This window comes from Sus scrofa, chromosome 16 (genome assembly GCF_054392235.1).
Source record: "Sus scrofa isolate SSC_HxYL_T2T_F1_AM1 chromosome 16, Sscrofa_HxYL_maternal_Yorkshire_Landrace_v2.0, whole genome shotgun sequence".
Classification (NCBI taxonomy): Eukaryota; Metazoa; Chordata; class Mammalia; order Artiodactyla; family Suidae; genus Sus; species Sus scrofa.
Window position 1 is genome coordinate 47,517,176 of NC_139398.1, and position 19,431 is coordinate 47,536,606.

At 42.7% G+C, this 19,431-nt stretch overlaps 1 non-coding gene and 1 pseudogene across 2 annotated transcripts in view; one reads left to right on the forward strand and one right to left on the reverse strand.

Annotated features, from left to right (window-relative positions):
• The window catches only part of LOC146395557 (DNA-directed RNA polymerase II subunit GRINL1A pseudogene), a 220,592-nt pseudogene that overhangs the window by 85,043 nt on the left and 116,118 nt on the right, over window positions 1–19,431 (reverse strand). The window lies entirely within an intron of this gene.
• On the forward strand, window positions 2,491–2,598 carry LOC146395558 (U6 spliceosomal RNA). Its single transcript, XR_014831651.1, has one exon. It is a non-coding gene; the product is annotated as a U6 spliceosomal RNA (small nuclear RNA).

Below are 19,431 nucleotides of genomic sequence, written 5' to 3' on the forward strand. Positions count from 1 at the left end.
AGGCCAATTGCTAGCATAATATAGGCTTGTAAAATTAATTCTCTAGGAGGAATAATTCAGTGATTATTCTAGCAGGGTGGATTGCCACAGATGTAAGAAGAATGCAACAATAAAGAAAGTAGGACAGGAGTTCCTGTCATGGTGTAGTGGTTAATGGATCCAACTAGGAACCATGAGGTTGCGGGTTTGATCCCTGGCCTTGCTCAGTGGGTTAAGGATCCAGTGTTGCCATGAGCTGTGATGTAGGTCACAGACGCGGCTCGGATCCTGCATAGCTGTGGCTCTGGCGTAGGCTGGTGGCTACAGCTCCAATTAGACCCCTAGCCTGGGAACCTCCGTATGCCATGGGAACGGCTCTAGAAAAGGCAAAAAGACCAAAAAGAAAAAAAAAAAAAAAAAGTAGGACAAAGACAGCTGTCCCAGAGTCCCTCAAATTCTAGCATATATCAACATTACCTAGAGGGTTTGTTAAGACAAGCATCAGTAGGCTCATCCACAGTTTCTGATTTCAGTAGGTCTGGGATAAGGCCTGAGAATTAGCATTTCTAATAAGCTCCCTGGAGAAGCTGAGCTCCTTCTCCATCTGGGAGTGAGTGAGAACCCCTGAGTTAGAGATCAGCTTGGGGGAGAGCATGAAAGAGCATGGCATGGCAAGAAGAGCATGACTGAATTTAGAGGGCATCTGGTGTCAGAGACTCTGAAAAAGAAATTGGACAAGGTAGTTGAGAACTCAGTGCCAAAGTTAAAAAAGAAGAGACATTTTCTAAAGCAATAGAAAGAGATGTTTTCGATGAGAAGCATGGTAGATCTCATGACCTGTGTTTCAAAAAGCTAACTCTAGTGACAAGGTAAGGGGTCTTGGTCTTTCTGAAAGCAGAATTTGTTTTGGATGGAATCTGTAGCTCTTCTGTATAATTTCATGCTACAGTAAATTGAGATAGAAAAATTAAGTGACATGACACAAAAGAAACTGACATTACCTTAAAAAAAAAACACTCTAGTATTACCATCTAACAATATAATGCTATTGGTTTATATTAAAACATATTTTTAAATATAAATACACTTTTCACAAAATTCTTGGAAAATACAAAAAAAGAGAAAAAAGTCAATAACCCAAATTTCCACCCTTCAGAAAACCACTAGTAACTTTTTAGTGCACTGTCTCCATCTTTTTTTATGCACAAGAGTACTTCACTCTCTGTCATGACCACACTACAGATAAAAAGTATTTTCCTATCTTAATCTATAAAAATTATTTTCTTGGGAGTTCCCATTGTGGTGCAGCAGAAATGAATCTGACTAGTATCCATGAGGATGCGGATTCGATCCCCGGCCTCACTCAGGAGGTCAGGAATCTGGCGTTGCCATGAGCTGTGGTGTAGGGTGCAGACATAGCTCAGATCCTGCATTGTGTAGGCCAGCAGCTGTAGCTCTGATTCCACCTCTAGCCTGGGAACTTCCACATGCTGCAGGGGCGGTCCTAAAAAGAAAAAAAAAAATTATATTCTCATGTCATAGTAAGTTCTGCCAAACACAATAGTTACATTCACAAGTATGTATAGAAGATACTGACATTTGTTTATCTAACTGTCATATTCTGGAGTTTTCCCTGCTTGCTGAATTCCAGTATCTTTAGGCCAACACATACCTTATTTGACTTAAGTAAATTTTTTTTTTAACTGGCTGTACCTGCGGCATACGGAAGTTCACTGGGCTAGGTGTCCAATCAGAGCTGTGGCTGTGCTCTATGTCACAGCCACATCAACACTGGATCCAAGCCTCAGCTGTGATGCCACAGCTTGCACCAATGCTGGACCCTCAACCCACTGAGCCAGGTCAGGGATCAACTGTGCATCCTTACAGAGACAATGTCAGGCCCTTAACCTGATGAGCCACAATGGGAACTCCAAGTAAATCTTGATTAATATAAAAAAATCATGGACATTCCCTCTTGCCAGTGGTTGATTAAATGGCTGTCTATTACTTTTTTTTAAAATGTCAAAGTTTGGAGTTCCCATTGTGGCTCAGTGGTTAACGAGAATCCGACTAGGAACCATGACTGTGAGTTTGATCCCTGGCCTCGCTCAGTGGAATAAGGATCCGGCGTTGCCATGAGCTGTGGTGTAGGTCACAGACGAGGCTCAGATGTGCATTGCTGTGGCTGTGGTGTAGGCTGGTGGCTATAGCTCCGATTAGACCCCTTGCCTGGGAATCTCCATATGCTGCAGGAGTGGCCCTAGAAAAGGCAAACAAACAAAGTCCAAGTTTTTTACTTTGACAACCAAAGTTCTCCATGATGGCAGCAGGTTGAATAATGGTCCTCAAAGGATTATAAGATCCTAATCCTTGGACCTATAAACGTTACCTTATTTGGAAGATGGATCTTTCCAGATGTGATTAAATTAAGGATCTTGAGATGAGTCAATTATACTGAATTATCTGGGTGGGTTCTAAATGCCATCACAGTGTCCTTATAAGAGAGTGGCAGTGCTTGCTTCCAACAGCACATACACTAAAATTGAAACAATACACAGAAGATTAGCAGGACTCCTGCACAAGGATGACATGTAAATTTGTGAAGCATTCCATGTTTTAAACGAAAGAGAGAAGCAAAGGGAGATTTCAAACAGACACACAGAGGAGAAGGTTAGGGAAATACTGCACAGAGAAATGTGAAGATTAGAAGTATGTAGCCACAAATCAAGGAATGACAGCAGCCATCAAAAGGTAGAGGAGACAAGGAATGTCCTCTACCCTAGAAACTCCAGTGGGAATATGGCCCTTTGACATCTTAATTTTGACCCAGGGATACTGATTTTGGACTTCTGGCCTCCAGAACTGTGGTAGAATAAATTTCTATTGTTTTATATCACCAAGTTTGATGCCACAGCAGCTACAGGCAAATAATACAGTTCAAACCCTCCTTGAAAATTTCTGTCCCAATTCTGGTCAATAGGACATGGTCTACAGAATGGAAAGTTTTTCCTGGAAAGAGTATCTTGCTCTTAAAAAGAAATACCTGGAGTTCCCATCGTGGCGCAGTGGTTAACGAATCCAACTAGGAACCATGAGGTTGCGGGTTCCATCCCTGCCCTTGCTCAGTGGGTTAATGATCCGGCGTTGCCGTGAGCTGTGGTGTAGGTTGCAGACGCGGCTCGGATCCTGCGTTGCTGTGGCTCTGGTGTAGGCCGGTGGCTACAGCTCCAATTGGATCCCTAGCCTGGGAATCTCCATATGCCGTGGGAGCGGCCCAAGACCAAGAAATAGCAAAAAGACCAAAAAAAAAAAAAAAAAAAGAAAGAAATACCTGGGAAAAACAAAGTCTTATTTCTCCTGCTAGATGTTGGTTGCACCTGCATGTGTCATTAGAACTGTGGCAGCCACTTTGCGATCATGAGGCATGTCAGCCTGAGAACAAGCCAATGAGACAAAGATGGGACAACAAAAAGATGAAACAAACATTAAACTGCTTTAATTAACCAGTCCTGGGACTTCCCTATAATGAAACATCTTATATGAGATAATCTTCTGATGTGAGGCAAGATAATTTTTAAGCTATCTTTAGCTGGGTTTTCTATTATTTTCAGGTAGAAAGCAACATATCACATGCACACATGAAATGGATTATGACAGGAAATTAGCAAACTACAGCCCTGCAAAGAGCTGCCTGGTTTTGCTGTACTGGATCACAACCACCGTCTGTGCTCTTTAGCATCACAACAGCAAAAGTAAGTAGTTGTGATGGAGGTCAATAGGCCCACAAGCCTAAAATTAGGCTATCTGACCCCGTAAGAAAAAGTTGACAAACTTTTGCCATTCTTGAACACAACCATTCTTTTATTGTCGGATACTGTTTTTTCTTGTTTCTCTAAAAGTTGTCTTCTTTACATGAGTTTTGAAGCCTGTCACTTGGTTATATTTCTGCATATAAGACCAAGCGCTATATACACAGAGAAAGAGTCCAATAAGAAAATAAATAAGCATTCATGGAAACAACTTACAATCATCTTCTGGGTCAGACAGGATTTTATCAGAGTTTGCCAAAGACTGTGGTCAATGTATGAGATCGCATTTTGCGCATATAAATAAGTACAGGTGATTACAACTAAATTAAAAACTGCAGCCTAATCTAGAAGAACAAGAAAACAAGTTTTTATTTCCCTATTTTAAGTTTACATCGGCCAAACCAAACTTCCTCCTCGGCTGAAATATGTTGGTGGTACTTACATCACGGTAATGTTATTACAGCTGAGCAAGGCCCTGAACCCAGTTTCCAGTAGGCAAGTTTGAAGCACCCTACCTCACAGTTGCAACCTGTGTTGGGGAGGTAACTACTATTCAGTGTGTAAGGCAGGACTCAAAGTGTGTCAGGTGTATGTTTATTGATGTCTGGCTCCATGCCATATTCTCTAAGAATAAAAATGTCACTCCTTTTTAAAGTTCCCCCAAGCTGAGCTGTGCTCTAAAGGCATCTTCCTTTAAGGGATCTGAGTGACAGGCAGTCCTGCAGTTAGAATTGTGGCTGTACAAAAGCAGGTCGGAGGATGGAATCACAGACCAAATAACCCTTTGAACTTTGTAGAAAAGTCAAGCTACAGCTGCCCCAGCCAAATATTTCTACTTGTTTTCCTAGAAGGTATTCAAGAGTCTCTCTTGGTGCAAAAAGAATAAGATGGTCATGTCTCCCAAATTTTTGTGGGGACTTCTAGGTTTCCCCAGGGGGCAAAACCCAGATAAAATGGTGAAATGCACAGGGATCTGAATTAACCTTGAAGATGAGCCACACATTGTCCTTTTGTCAGGAAAAGGAATCCTATTGTCTCCAAGCCTTACATCCTGGAGAGAGTCCAGAGTTAACAGCCCCTGAAGATAATGCACCATAAATACTTAGGATCTGGCGATGCTCTTACCACACACGCGCGCATGCACACACACACACACACACACGTACACACAATGCCAATGCCAAATGCAACAAAAATATCACCACCAAACTCTCAGGAAAATAGCTAGAAAACCATCGACTGCAGTGTGCTAGACTCAGAATATGAAAAATAGAGGCAGAGAGTTTCATCTCCATGAATACTCAACAAGAATCAACAAAAGTTCTTTGGAAAGCTCCTGTCTAGAACTTCCAGCCTGTTCCACAGTTACTTTCTTTCCAAAACATCTGATACAGGAGCTTTCCACTTCCTTTCCCAAAGAATGCTGGATGTGTGTTAGGTTTTCCATATCAACCATGCAAAACAATGACTCTCCCCTCACCTCCCCTCATTTCTTAACTGAGATGGACATTAAAACGAGTGAGGAAGTACTTGTTTTATTGAAGGTTTTCAACTCTTGTAATGTTTAAAGTAAAAACAAAAATTCATTAATAACTGAAGTAAATAAAATTTTTGATTTCAGATCTTAGGAAAAAAGCAGTTAAAAGTTTAGCACTTTTCCTTAATAACTTGGAAGGAGTTTTATACATGTTGTCTGCTCTCTCACTTTAATTTTGATATGCAGCCTTATATCATATCAGCCTTATATTGAGCTATTCAATAACTACTGAGGCTCAGAGAGAATAAATGACAAGTTTGTATTGTTTCGTATTGTTTTCTATCACAATCAAAAACATTTACAGACACGTACTCTTTATACACAAACTCTGTATTGATGTTACTTGGTATATGGTCAGTCTCTTTTCTTTCTTGTTGTTCCCCTTTCTTTTTTTCGTCTTTTTAGGGCCACAACTGTGGCATGTGGAGGTTCCAAGGCTAGGGGTCAAATCAGAGCTATAGCTGCCAGCCTACGCCACAGCCACGGCAACTTGGGATCTGAGCCGTGTCTTCGACCTATACCACATCTCACAGCAATGCTGGAATCTTACCCACTGAGTGAAGCCAGGGATCAAACCTACATCCTCATGGTTGCTAGTCAGATTCATTTCCAATGAGACACGATGGGAACTCCTGTCAGTCTCTTTTCTAAATTTGGATCTGCTTCTAACATTTCATCCTTTGTACTTGCAATAACATGAAGTATCTAAGAGACCCCCCTAATGTGTGTGTAGGCTTTTTTTTTGGGGGGGGGTGTTTTTTGCTGGCATCGTTTCCTCTAAGACAACATCTCTTTGTCATTTTCCACATTTATGGCAGTAAGTTCCTAAATTCTTTTGGTCCCTTATCTTGAGTCTCTAGACAGGCTCCAATGTCAACATTCCCATACTCAGCTGTATTTCCTAATATCCATTGACATTCAGTTTCAATTTTGCTTCCTCCATTGTCACTTTTTGTTTCTTCTCTTCCATTTTGGTTGGCAATTCATTCCACTAATTACCTATTTGTGTACAATGTCAGATTGCTTATCATTGGAAGACAAGGAGGCAACCCAACTATATACTTTGCTGCTTGTGAGCAAACTAAGTAACAGACGCACAGACCAATCACCGACTGAGTTTTAAAGAAGTGACATGATTGTGACAGTGAGGCACATATTTAAGAAGTGACAAGCTTCCTAAATATATGCACTGATGACCTAGCAGTAAAATTTGTACTTCGTGCAAGTACAGTTCACACACTAGGGTTAACGGAAATCTGAATCATGTTGCTGGAGGAGACTGATTTTATTTAACTAAATTGACAAAATTTTGTAACTGAAATTCACACATATTGGAATCCTGCAAAATGAAGACTAGCTGTGTTATCTTTGTGATTCTTGGGACTGGGTCTTACACACCTGTAACAGTGAAATGACAGCACATTTGAAAGAAGGCAACACTGATTTTATTCTGCCAAACTATTTTTTTCATCTTGTGAAATAGTAGGGTTGTAGTCACAGGGAGGATTATTGTTTAGCCATTTCATTGAAAATCTAGCCCACATATCTTTTCTTCTCACCCCTACAGACCTGCTCTTTTAGGTTCCATCTAGTTTACAAAGTAGTAATGAAGATATTTCCTGTCTTCATGAAAAACACTTCCATCCTCTCCCTGCCCCAGGGAGGAAATGGAAAGAGAATGCTTATCCATCACAACAGGATGTAGAGCCGTGTACCCAGGTCCTCCCCCATGTGCCAGATTTAATGCAGTCATAACCCAGGCACAAATCTAAGCAATATGCCATATGTGTGGTCCTCAGGAGAAATCAGAACAAGCCTGCAGGAAGTTAGGCAGGGCAGTATGCCTCAAAGACATTGAATATTCATCACCACAATATTGCATTTCCTTTGTAGCTTGGTTTTCATGGGACTCTGTGTACACATTAATGTAGAGGGTGCATTTGAGGGGCATGGAGCCTGCATTCATCTCATCCTGGTGCAGATGTTATTGTTAAAGTGAGAAGAGGAATACCAGGAGGTAGAGGTACATGAAAAGGGAAGAGCCAGGACTGCCAGGATCAGAGTTCATCCTAAGATCATCATCACAGTTGTACAAAAGTTTATAGTGAAGGGAGAGTATCTTTGTTGGCATTTCCAAGAGGCAGATCCTGAATGTAAGTATTTAATTTGGGTGGTAATGCCATCAAGATCAGGAGAATGGATAAATGAATCATGGACAGCAAGGAAGCAATACAGAATCCTTCAATGAGCAGGTTGCGAATGTAGGCAACTGGGGCTCAGTCACCCTGTGGACCTCCGTGAAGTAAGGGAGAGTGTGCCTCAGAGTTGTGTTACTCAAGGGACAAGAAAGCTCTTGAAGACAGCTCAGCCTTCTGGTTGAGGGCTACTTGCTATCCTTCAACTTCTCAGCACTTAGTATCTCCTCTGCATATAGCAGAACATACCCTAAGAGGCCGAAGAAGCCTGAAGGAAGAGAGTCATAAATTCTTACAGTAAAACCCACCTGAAGTTTATAAAATGGTGAGTATCAATGGATAAAGGTAGGGTATCAACAGTGTCCAGCATTGGGTTACGGCCATGTTCTAGGCACTATTCTAAGTACTTTGCATGTATTAACTCATTAATACATGAGAGGCTATAAAAAATTTACAAGGTAGGCACTATTATAATATTTTTATAAATTAGGCCCAGAGAAGTTAAGTAACTTGCCCAAGCTCACAGGCTAGCAAGTGGCAGAAGAAAAATTATAAACCGTATGTTAAGGCTCCATATAATCTTTGCACCATACTGCCAACATTCTCTGCAATGCATGCTTGATTGTCTCTATCTATTTCCTTTGTTTTTCCACAAAATCTTGCAGATTTTTAAGGCTTACTGTATGGCTGTGGAATAGCTTCATTTTTAAATAGGATAAATAGGGAGAACATTTAATGGAGCAAGGCATTTTACTCAGGGTTCCCAATAGCATAAGGTACTAGCCAACTCTGGACAGGATACCTGAGCTTATATATGAGAAAGAAACATTCTTTTCTTATTTAAGCTACAGTGGTTGGGAATCTTGTCATTACAATTGCCCAATCCATATACTAACTAATACAAAGGATAATGTTGGAGTTTTCATTTCAGCTCCCAGATACCAAACACAAAAGACAGGTGGACCCAGTCGCTGCCTGAGACCTTACAAGGAGGTGCTGAGTTAGCATCTGTGTACCTGCATTCCTGCCCTGGTTGGGTTGTTTGTGCATGTTTCTTCTCCTACTTTAACTAAAAGAGGGTGCAGCCTCTTCTAGAATTTCCTTTCCTTGTGCAAGGAGCTGGTACAAGAGACAACATGATTAAGTCCTCTTTGGCTCCTTCACGAGTCACTGCTTGATTTCAAGTCTGCCTCACCAAACCAGTCCTGAGGTCTTCATGCCCAGAGCTGTCAGCAACCCTCCCACTTTCTGTTTACGTTGGCTTGTGTCACTGTGCCATGCTGTAGGTGTCGGCTAAAGCTGTTTACTGGCTTTATTTAAAAACACCTTGAGGTGTTCTTAAAATTCTGCTTTGATTAGCAATACAAACAAGTATGGCAACGGGGCAAGAAAGTATTGGATATAAATGAACCTAACAAAATCCCACAGAACAGCATGAAGAAACTTTGAAAAAATGGTGTATTATTTAAACCCAATATTACACAAACACATATACATACGTATATGTATAATTTCAGGATATCTTACATTTTTACCATAGCACAGGCCACGTCCCGGGCTAAGTGTAACTCCAGAGCATATTTTTTAGGCTTAAGCAACAACTAAAAAATAGTAATCAAAATATTAGTTTAATATGCTTGAAACATAACAGCATCTAAAATAAGATTCTTATTGCAAAAGCCACACATGAGCTTCACTGCTCACTTTTATAGGGTCAGTGAACATGTGAGGGTGAAATGTGAGCAGAACCAGACTATACAAAGCAAAGGGCTCAAAAATCAGTTCACACAGAATCAGCAACTACCCAAGTTAAAAAAAGCACTTGTCCAGCCTCCAGGAAACAAAGGCACAAAGAGAAGAAGATCACAGAGCTGGTCAGTGGCAGAATCAGGACCCAGTTCTCCTGTCTTTTACACTGCACAGCAGTTAACAGTCTCCCTCCCTCTGTATTCTTACTTCATGATGAGGCACTGACTTACACTCCCTCATTCTCCACCACCCTCTTATTTTCCAGAGTCATGCCACCCTGCCACCTGCCTTACCTAACTCTGACCCATGGGGTCTGGCCACCTGTCTGCCTTAATATGGGTGTGGATCCATCAGAAAAGAAAGTTAAAGAGGGAAGTCAGGAGGGGAGTGAGGCAAGCACACTCCTCTGACAGGAGAACCCAGCACTGCCTCCCTTCTACAGCCCAAGAATAACATCCAGGCATCCACATGTCTGCCTCCCACAAGCTGACACACAGTGTCTTTGTCCTAGATTGAAAGTATCAGCACTAGAGACCATGTCTATGTCTTCTCTCTCCCGAGAGTTAAATGAAGCTAGGAAGTATTTCTAGAAGTCACATGAAACAGGAGCTTGCAACCCAAGCAGAAGAGTGCTATGTGGGTTTTGTTCTCCCTATGTGAGGGTGACTCTACAGGAAAGCAGCTTGCTAGAACCAAGGCACTAACATTCTCCAGCCCAAATTCAGAGTGACCCACAAAAAGCCAACACTGATGCAGCATGAGTTCCTTCTCCCTGGAAAAAAAGGGTCTTGCTCCTGATGAGCTGGGAGGGGACAGGGCAAGAGTATAAACAGTTCATGGTATGTGTTCCAGTCAGTAATAATGTCTATCCCCAACCCTCACCCCAGGAGCATTTCTTAATATAACATTTGATCATTGCTTAAACAGATTACAATTCCAAAAAAACACTTAGGAGCTTGGTGGTAACGAGCACCATTCAGTGGTGGTTCTAGTTTACAACTTTAAAATGTTAATCACACTGATGTAAACCCCAGAAAAGACAAGAAATGGAGGAAATTAACATGTGGTACATTGGCATTGGTTTTGTCCAATTAGTTTTGGTAATCTAAATGTGTTCTCAAAGCACCTCTTAAGGGGAACCAAAGACATGTGACACGTTTAAAGTACTGCAGCCCTACATCCTCTGATTCGTGGCTATGGGGTAGTAGGCTGATATTATTTAACCCAAGCATACTTTAAAAAATGTCGTTAAGGGAGTTCCCGTCATGGCGCAGTGGTTGATGAATCTGACTGGGAACCATGAGGTTGCGGGTTCAATCCCTGGCCTAGCTCAGTGGGTTGGAGATCAGGCGTTGCCATGAGCTGTGGTGTGGGTCACAGACGTGGCTCGGATCCCACGTTGCTGTGGCTCTGGCATAAGCTGGTGGCTACAGCTCCGAATGGGCCCCTGGCCTGGGAACCTCCATGTGACGCAGGAGCAGCTCAAGAAAAGGCAAAAAAAAAAAAAAAAATGTCGTTAGGGACTGATAAATATGTAAGATCTAAAATAGATATCTGTCCAATTCTGAATTTCATTAAATGACTGTAAAAAGGGGAAGATTAAAGAGATAAAATATATTGGGTAGTTACTTTGTTAGGCACTGCCTTGAGTGCTACTTATTTAAGTACCATAACAATTCCATGACCTAGGTACTATTATTAACCCCATTTTACAGGTGTGGAAATTGATGTCCAGCATGGTTTGGTAACTGGCTCAAGGCCACTGAGCTACTTAAGTGGCAGAGTCAGGAATTAAGCCAAGACAGTGTGACTCTGGATCATATGCTCTTAATCACTATATCCTATTGCCTTTCAATGCACAGAATACAACTATTATTCCTAAAATACAACCTTTTTGAGACGTGTTCATATATACTGACTTCACAATGGGAGCTGAAGATACAGACAGATGAAAATGATGAGGTTCCTGCCCTCTGGGGTTTATAATCTAACTGCATAGATTAGAATTGCTTAGAAAAAAATAACCATAGAAATAAATAAAATAGTGTAAGCGGTGATAAGTGCTATGAGAGAAATGAAGATCCTAAGGTATTAAATAAGGGAGAGGACTGTCCTCACCTAAGTTCTCCAGGGAAAGATTGCCAAAATACAGTAAGTAGGTAATTTATTTGGGGAAGAAACCCCTAGGAAAGAGGAGTGGGGACTGGGAAAAGGACAATTAAAAAAGAGGAAAAGCTGAAACAAGGGTATTGTCTCAAGTTGCTCACTGCTGTTGTCCATGGGGGTGATCCTGTTGGGGTACTAGGGAACCATAAGGCATGCACCTCAAAACTGTGCACCTGAAGCACTAAAGAGAGAAGCAATGGCCTACCAGTTCCCACTGGTCCTGTGCCATCAACCTCCTCCCATTCTCAGGCTGTGCATGGGAAGCTCCCACTGCAGCATCAGAGAAACCCTCAAGCAGAAACCAGAATAAGCCAGGAACAGCTGAAGTAAGGTGCTGGCAGGTGACACCTGGACAAGACTGTTGCTGTCAAAAGTAAGAGCTGGGATGAAAGGGTTTGGGGCAGGGACAAGAGAAAATCAGAGACAAGATGACCTTCTTAGGTGGTTAGGTCAGAGAAGACTTCTCTGTGGAGGTGGCTTCTAGGCTAAGGCCTAGGGAAGAAAAGGATCTGGAATAGCTAGATCAGAAGAAGAGTATTTTTCAGGCCCAGGAAACAGTACGTTAGAAGGCTCTGAGAAAGAGCGTGTACTGTTAAGGAACTGAAAAATCAGGGTAGCTGTGGTGAATAAGGGGGTGAGGCAGTCCAAGACATTAGACTGAGAAGGACAGAGGTCAGATCATGCAGAGCCTTTGAGGGCATGATAAAGATTCATTTTAAGTGAGTACCAACTCACTAAAAGGTCATAAACATGTATCCTACTAACCTCTAAGAAGCATGTATGAAGCTGAGAGGTTATTCTACACTGGGAAAGACAATCTGGTTAACAGTTCTATTGATCAAAGAGTGGGTGGGTCTACTATTGGGGCCAAGAATGAGGGCTTCCCCCCTCTAAGTAAGGACAGGGTGGATGGCTCGTCCTGGTTGCAGAGCTGGGGTCAAAAGACAGGAATTCAGTCTCAAACATACTGTCCATGAAAACAACTTAGAGCCAAAGCTGTAACAGGCCCTGAAGCAGTACTAGGTGAGTTCTGCTTGGGGAACTCCTAAGAGTCCAGGGGCCTTCATTTCCTGTGTCTGGTGTCAGCATTAATCATCACTTTAGAAAAACATCTTATGGTTTTAACCTGGAACTCTGAAAGGAACTCTTATACTGGGGACTCATGACTCTCTCCCCTTGAAATGCATTTTCATCGTCCCCTGGGAAATCATTTTCTTTGATTTCTGTTGCAACTGCTATGCTGGGCCCAAAAGGAGGCATTAACTTTCTGGTCCAAGCCTCAACAAAACCCATTTCCCTTGAGATGTTTGTTGAACAAGAATTGCATGTCTATGTTTATTTAAACATATTTGTCACATGAATAATGAGCAACATGAAACGCTTACATCTGAGAATCATTAAACAGGTAATCTCCATTTCCCCTGCCTACCTGACCTTTCCTTAGCTTACAGGTACATCAGTGTACACATCCTGTCTGTAATACCTTTTATGGTTGTATTAGTCAGAGTAGACTAACTGCTTAACAAGAGTAAAATTCCTGTGGCTTAATGCAACAAAAGTTTATTCTCATTCCTGTCGAAGTCCCATGTAAGACTCCAGGAAGGCTGTGTTCCACAGAGTTACTTGGGGATCCAGGTTCATTCCCTCTTATAGCCCTACCTTCTTCTCAGTCTTTGAAATCTTCTCCATTTGGCCAACAGAGGGGCAAAGAGAGTGCATAGAAAAGGTGCCCTGCTCTGAAGTGAGGCATGCTCATCCTGATGAGAACTAGTCTCCAAGCCCACCTGGTGGACAAGGACTGAGAACTGCCATCAAATGGAAACTCAGGAAGAAGCAGGGAGCTTGGATGTGGGCACCACCAACCTCCACCACAGCAGTGAAGGGTAACAAAGCACCTTTCTAACTCTCCATGAAAAATGTGGTAACTGCAAAGGTGCTTCATCATGTTACACAGGGCAGGGACCAAAAAAGTATGCTTGGCTTCCTAAAATGCACATAGTAACAGAAAACTTCCAAGGCTACAAAGGCTCTTTTTTCCCCATTTCTTTTCTTTTTTTTTTTTTTTTTTGCCATTTCTTGGGCCGCTCCTGCGGCATATGGAGGTTCCCAGGCTAGGGGTCAAATCGGAGCTGTAGCCACCGGCCTACGCCAGAGCCACAGCAACGCGAGATCCAAGCCGCGTCTGCAACCTACACCACAGCTCACGGCAACGCCGGATCCTTAACCCACTGAGCAAGGGCAGGGACCGAACCCGCAACCTCATGGTTCCTAGTCGGATTCGTTAACCACTGCGCCACGACGGGAACTCCCCCATTTCTTTTTAATTGTAGTAAAATATATATAATATTAAAACTTATCATCTTAATCATTTTTAAGTATATAGTTTAACGTATTAAGTACATTCATACTGTTGTGCTACTAATATCAAGAACTCTTTTTATAACCCCAGAGTAATAAGTTAACATTCAAAAAAGTTAATAAAATCTATGTAAAGACTATGTACATTTTTTAAAGAGTTCTGTGACCATAATGTTACTTTGGTTTCAGATTAATTTTCAGTAACTGACCATTATTGAGGGGTATTACTTATGTTTCTGCCTGTTTTAATTGTAGTAAAATATATAACTCTGGACCAGAATCCGGTGAGCCCAAAGAGTCTGCATAAATGAGAGAGGTGTGGCAAGGTAGATAATCAAATCAATGTCTTTTAGACACCCTGAATAAAATCCTTGATTTTTCCTTCTGATTTCCCATAGTTCTTCATTCATAAAGTCATAAATTCTTTGAATTCAAAGGGACCTTAAATCATCTGGTCCCTGCAAAGCCCACCCTGGTGTCTCTCACATTGCCTTAAATTAGAGTCTTCTGTAAATTATTCTTTACTGAGTCTCATCAGCCATGGATACAGTGGGATCACCATCACTACAATAATCACAATTTATCACAATTTTCAGCTCACTTTTAAGTCTCACCCAGTGGAAAGTCAACAGCATCCCACATGGGCCCTATTCTCTTGCTCCAGATTTCCATGGAAAGAGGTCTGTCACAACTGCCTCTGATCCTGCTACCTGGTCCCACAGACAATGCTGAGATCCACAGCCTTGGGGCTATGACCTAGGAAGTGCATCCCAGGATGTGGCCTCTCCTAATGTGGGGGCTGCTCTCCCCATGGGTCAAAGCCTGACCATGATCAAGGCAGAGCTGCAGACCAAGGCTCCCTTCCATATTTCCTGGAAGCTAAAGAGCCCTCTCCCTATAGGAGGCAATCCCCCCTTACTCCCTCCCCCCATGCAGCGAGCCTAGAGAGCAGTCACTGGCTTGACCTCTTCATCCTTCCCTCAACCCCAGGGACCCCCAAGTACTGAGCACAAACCTCACCCTTTCTGACTCTTTACCCCAAAGCAAAGAAGCTCAGGGACAGTTTCTTATGCTCCCAGCCCCATCAGTCTTTCATGCAGCCTCCAATACATCTGAGTCTAAGTTCATGTGCTTTTCCTTTCCAATCTTCCTTAGGCATCGTAAGCTCTCTGAGGACAGATGAGCTTGTGTCTTATTCATCCACAGCATGGAGAACCACAGCTATGTACTGCTTGACAAAGAATGGAAAAAAGAACAAAGATACCCACTACAGAGTTACCCTGGTGACCCAGCCAATCCAAGACAGGTAGTAGAAAGTTGTCATGTTGTTTCCAAAACAATTGTTTTTATACATGTAGGAGTTTTATTTACACAACTTACCTTGTTTCTGATCTACCCAAATCTGATACTTTCCAATTAACAACGAGAAGTTAATATTCACCAGCCATGTAGGATACAAAAAAAAAAAAAATGTTATCAGATTCCACTGGAATGATCATTTATGTTTTCTATTCATATAATAATAATCCTCTTTTAAAAAGTCCAACCATGAACTGGGGCCCAATCAACAAGGGAGAGCCTGGTAATCAGACACCTGAGCACTTCACCATGTTGCAATGAATGATTCTTTTCTTCCTCTGTTTGCTGGTCTTTTCTAGTCTTGCCTTCTGTTTCACAGCTTTGTTAAATATTCAGGTCAAGGTCAGAGCAAGGGACTATCTCTGGGTAGGAGGAACTGAATTTAGCCTCTCCCCAGTGAAAACATTTATCACCCAGCCAAGGGGTTTGTCTTTAGATCCCAGCAGAAAAGAGGAAAAAAAAAAAAAAAAATCTCCCTTAAGATGTCAATTTTGCTTTGCTTTGCTTTGCCCCAAGCTAACCCTGTTTCAGGTTACAAGGAGGCAGATTCCTGCAGAGGGGAAAGTGCTAGACCTGAATTCTATTTCTAGCATTCACTCTGACACTCCTCCTGACCTTATCCTGGCCACTTCTTCAGTTTTGACCCACCCTCAGCCCCATTGGGACTATAAATTGCCACCCTCCACCACCTTCTCCTTACTGCAAAGCTGTGTTTAAGATTCAGGAAGATTCTCCAACATCTCAAAGCTAAGCAGTCTTTAGGAACTGCTAGTGCCAATGAGCCAAATGGGATTTCTGGGGATGAACCTCAAAAGGTTGGCTTCCTGCACTTCTAACAGGAAAAGTCTAAAACTGACCACTGAGGCATAAACACAGAGATACACAATATTCCATGGGGGAAGAACTCAACAGCTAAGTTACCTGGGAGTGTTCAAATGCTCACAAACTCTCCTTCTAAAGGGATGGCAAACCACTCTGTATCCGGACCACATTTTAGGAATTTAGTCTCATCTCCTAAGAGCCCTTTGTATCACTAGCATCCATAAATTGCTGAAGCAAAAGGTATGATCTTACTGGTAAGGGGAGAACACAGCACTCTCTTCTGGAGTGCTAGTCCCAGTGTATTTAGTGAAAAGGAAGGTGATCACGTGCCACAGTAGATGGCACTCTTCTGATACTCTGTACAAACATAATTATACATGGCACTGCAGCTGTGTCACTGGAGGCAGTGTGGCCTCCCTCAAGAAGGCACACTTTGGAGGAGGACAGCTGTAGCAAATCCTGACCCTACCTCTTACGAACTCTGTGGCCTTGAGCAATTTTTTCATGTTCCAGCCTCAGTTTTTTCTACACAACGGGGTTTACAAACGGACCTAACTCATTATATTTTGAGATAGCTGAGAAATTGCTTGTACAATGCTTAGCACATGTCAGTTACTTTATGCTGTTGGTCTATTAAAAATAGTAATAAAATTAAGGTTCATGAAGAAAAATATACTCATGAATGATGAGCAAACTCATGAATGATGAGTATCTTGATAAATACTTCTGTTTCAGCACCTGTAACATGTCAGTACTGTGTTTACTTGTTTACAGACCCACTATTCTGAATCTCTTTCTTTTTTATTGTATCATGAGCTGTTGTCTAGTGACCAGTCCTACGGAATCTGTTTAGTGAATAAAAAGTAAAGTCATAAATTAATGAGAAGGAATAAACAAATAAGTGGATCTACTCTTATTAAACCAGGACAACTGTTTCTTATAGAAATATTACTAGAAAACTAGCATTTTGCTTGTTTATTATGAATTTTCCAACTTTTCCTCCTTGTCTCTCAGGAGGGCCAAGTTGCAGATTCAGAGTATTTTCCCAAGAGTTGCTTAGGTGCTAAAGGTGTTAAACACAGTCTCCAAAAAGGGGGGAGATTTTTGATAGGATGAGTCCATTTTCCAATGCTGATCTGACCAGCAGATGTGGAAGCCAGTCATTTCAGAGTGGATGAAAAGAAAGAGAGGTGATAACAGTACAAATGAGCATCTCATTATGGAATTGATAGGTCTTTCAGGAGTGTACATACTAAGCTTCCTAAAATAAGAACTGTGAGCAGGCAGAAAATGAAGCAAGTCTTGCCTGGATGCATTTTCTTGCTCCACTCACTGCAGTTGCCACTATGCCAGGTGACCCAGTTAGTTTGTAGAACATCCTCTAATCCGTCAGAATGGCAGTAGCAGATATTTTGAAAACCAAGGGAATCACCTTCAGCATTTTATCTCAAATGGGAACATATTCAAACACTTATTCAAATGAACTTGAGCTCCTACTTACAGGACCCGCTACATAATTTGCAAATCCCAGTGCGAAAAGAAAATGCACAGTCCTTTTCAAAAATGATTAAGTTTTTCAAGATTATGATGGCAGAATATTAAACTAAGCATGGGTGCCCTCTGAGCAAGGGACCCAGTGCAACCACACAGGTCATAGGCCCTTAAAATCAAGTCTAGTACCAAGGATCACCAAACCTTCGGTTGTCAGGTGGGCTGCTGCGGATTAAAACAGAAAACAGATGCTATCAACATCTCAGCGTTAGCCTTCCCTAGAACTTCCCCACTTCCTCACAGCCTCCAACAGGTAATCAGTTTCCACTCATGTTTTTTTCTCCTTCAAGTCCTCAGTCCATAAAGCAGTTGAAAATCACCTAAAAATACCCACCCCCAACACACACACACACACACACACACACAGGATCCACAAAACCCCAAATCAACAATAAGAAAACCCCCACAGGATCTAAAGCCCTACAGAATTGCCTCCCTAGGACTTGCAGCTGCTGTTGAATGATGTGCCTGTGTGCGGCTTGAGCAAGTGGAAACATCATATACTAAAGCCATGGACGCTAAATACAAGGCTGTAAACCAAAACTCCGGTGAAAACCCTGTTAGAAGCCATGCCCCGGAGTCCTGGCTTCACATAGTATGTACAAGTAAATTAATTTCCGGATAGTCCCTTAAAAACTGGCTGGGGGTGGGGAGCCCCAAACCAAAATAACAGCAAAAACCGAAATGGCTGTAATTGCAGAGAGAGAAGAGAAAAGCTGAGATGATAGGCAGCAAGGGCAGAATGTCTTTCTCGCTGGTGGATAATTTGATAAGGAACCTGGATTCTGAGCGGCCTCACAATGGCCTTTTTATCCGGCTCTCACGCACCACCAGCAGCCCTGGCTGGGAATCACGGGGGTGGCAGCCGTCCCCGGAAAACGGCGGCGCTCCGGCACAGGAAAGCCAGCTGATAAACTGATCTGCAGACAACGCTTCTTCCTTCCTGGGAAGCAGCCACAAAGGCAGCCAGCTGACCTCGGCCCAGTGCTTCCCCAGCCAGGGAGGGCAAGAGAGCAGCGGGGGGAGGAGAGGGAGTCGCTGGACAACCTCCCCTCCACCTCCCCCCACAGTTTCATTTGGCAAAAGCATCACAGGGAGTGATTCAGGCTGAGCCCACGCTAGGAAAGCTCGGCTCGGTATCTCTCCAAGTTGGGAGGACTGAACCGTCTCAGTGCCCCGCACCTCCCCCCCCCCCAGGACCCCTCGGCTGCTGGGCTGTAGCCCACAGCCTTTCAGGCCCCCACTGGCTTGGCCCTGGCTGGGAACGAGTTTGGTGGGGGGAGAACTGAACAAACTGGCATGGCCATCCCCCTCCCAGACCGTCCCCTGGGGTGGCCCCTCCCTAAGGCTTTTGGTCAGAGCAAAAAGAAACACAGACATTTGTGTCACCCTATTAGGCACACAGGACTCTGAATTGTGCATTAGGCGCAAAAGACTTATCATCTTTCCCCTGGCAGAGTGGCCCAGTAAATATAATTAAAAAGCTTTCAGGGTGTTCCTAAAATTTTCCCTCTAACTTCTCTGGCCACAGAGAACCTTAATAGTTAGTTTCTTCTCTCTTTCTTTCAAATCAAAACATCTTATTTTCATGTTATCATTTTTAAAAAGACAATTAGAAAAATTGGCAGGATGTCAGATGGCGGATTCTGAGATGCTCCAGGCACTCCCCAGGAAGCCATGTTTTCAGGAAAGTTGACCCAGCAGCTGGTCCCTGCTGCTGTTAGATGTGAGCTTTCACTTTTTTGCTCCCCGCCAAACTTGGATTTCAATCTTAAGGGAGGCCTGAAAAAAGCTGCCTATGAAGGAAGAGGTCTGGAAAGGGGATTCCACAAGAGAGCAGAAATCCAGGGGAAGGGGAGTTAGCTCTGTGAACTTGGGGACCTCTGCCTGCTGGCTGGGGAACAGG